A 2,289-nucleotide genomic window follows, 5' to 3' on the forward strand; every position below is an offset into this window, starting at 1 on the left:
AATGTGTTGCACTATGAGAGCTCATATCAACAGGAGCTGTTAATATTACTGCAATTGGAATACCAACTTTTTTTTTTGTATTCTGTTCACACTATTAATATTTTAAATAAGCTAAAAATAAACTTTCGGCTCTGTAAACATATGGATCAGGTATAGATATGTGTCATGTTCCCTCTCTTGCCCTTGGCAAGATTTCATGCATTCTGCTACCACAAGAATGTGTTTGCAGTTTGCTTTCCTTTCAGTGGCTTTTTACAGAAGGGTGTCCTCATGGTCTGACCACTTTCATTGTTCAGGGGCATTTCTGAACCAATTTCTGAACTTGCTCAGCAGTGTAAAAACAATTTCCCAGAACCGGACCCACTCTGAACTTGTAGTTCACACTGGTCACCAGAGCACATGTACTTGTTCACAAAGACTGCAAGAAGTAAACCCATTGTTACTTTAAATCATGCAAGACATTCCTATGTCTGAAGTAGTTAAAGTATCTGAATGGGGGGAACACACAGCTTCTACATCACTCTTTAGTTTCAGGGTAAAATATTGGGCCAGGTGCATCCTGAACTTCCTGTCCTGGTTTCTCTTCCAGAACATTTCCCGCTCCTTGCCACATAGAGTTAGTTTACTTCTCTTGACATGTCCAGGCTTCATTTACTTCTCTAAAGAGGAGTCAAAAAAGAAAGCATCTTTATCTGGTCCTTTATTATCTAATCTATTGCATAGTCATTACCATCTAATATTTAAACTAAAAAAGATGGTTTGCCAAGAGCAATTCTTTTTCCTTTTCCAGCAGTGCTTTATTTAAAAAGAAGGTGTTCAAATTTTAATGATCCTCTTTTGTTAACTTAAACCAAGTGCAAAAACGCCTCCCGTCACTTCCCTTGGGCTTGAAGGCTATCAGCAATGTTATCCATTTTAAATGACACAAGCATTCCAGTGGTGAAAATTCAGATGTTTCACTTCTAAAATAGATGACAAAAGTTGTAAAAAAATGCTACAGAAAAGAAGAGCACACAATCAAATAAGGCAGATAAGTTTTCCAACAGAAAACATTAAGAACCCTTTGGAATACACCACTGAACCCTCAGTGTTTTCCTAGAGATTTTATTTTGTTCTATGCATGAAAAACTTACTCTAATCTGCATTCAAGGCTGGGGAGGAAAGTCAAAGCCTAGCCACGATTATTACTTCTTGTAAACACCCGCAGAATCTGGGAACTGTAATTCTAACAACAAACACTTCTGTGAACCCCAAGATTGCGTGAATAATCCACATTGCATAAAACGCGATCTTTAAAATGGCTGGGACTATATGTCTGAGGCTGGTAAAAAAGAAAAGCCCACACCTTGAAATAGTTTGCCTAGAAATATATGTACCGTCTCAGCTATCAGAAAGTGCACATCAGGATAATGCTTTAAGAATTCCTTGGCTCAGGCTCCTTGGCAAGACAAATTTTTATTGTCACTTTTGCAATTTGAAAGGCCCATCAAGTCTGTAAAACTAAAATGAATTTTTCTTTCCTTTATACATGGAATAGCTAGATTTTCCTTCCATTCTGGGGTTTAAACAGCTTCCCATCTTTTAAAATTATAACCTTAAAAACATGCAATACGAGTACGTGTCTTACTGGTTCCTTGAGAATTGGCTTCCTCTATCAATTTGAAGAAGAGACCCAGAGACCCTAAGTTACCTCCTGCTTTTTTTTTTTTTTTTTTTTTTTTGATAACTCAGTGGGCAAGTTTCATGGTAGAATGACATGCCAAAGGTAATCATAAAACAAGTTATTTTTACTCTATCTGTAGAGCTGAATATAAAAGTGAGTTACGGAATAAAAAACACTTGACAAGTTTTTTGGGGGGATATGTTTGGGACCTTCTCATCATGCTGTAACTAAAGAGCAGAGCCCAATCTTTAAGCGTATTACACCAAAACCAAAGCTGGTCTTGAGAATATTTCCTCCAAAATCCCAGCAATTATGAGACTATCAGCCCCATAACAGTTTGTAAATATAAGCAGAGACTGAAGCATTGAGCTGTGGAGACAGAAATCCTGGCATTTGAGTCCAGAAAAGTCAAATTAGAAACTGGAAAGAACTTTCTGGGATATCCACTCTTGATTGTGCTGAAGATGACTTGGCTCTCTTCAGCCAAACCATTTGGTGTAACTTGTTCCAGGCCAATTTGCTATTACTGCTGTACAGTCAAGTCTCACTCCTCGCTGATGAATTTAGGTGGAGCACTCCCTACTCCTCTCCCAACCCTTCTCATCACCACCTCTGAGTTCAGCTGC

Source organism: Charadrius vociferus, unplaced genomic scaffold, assembly GCF_000708025.1.
Source record: "Charadrius vociferus isolate BGI_N301 unplaced genomic scaffold, ASM70802v2 scaffold306, whole genome shotgun sequence".
NCBI lineage: Eukaryota > Metazoa > Chordata > Aves > Charadriiformes > Charadriidae > Charadrius > Charadrius vociferus.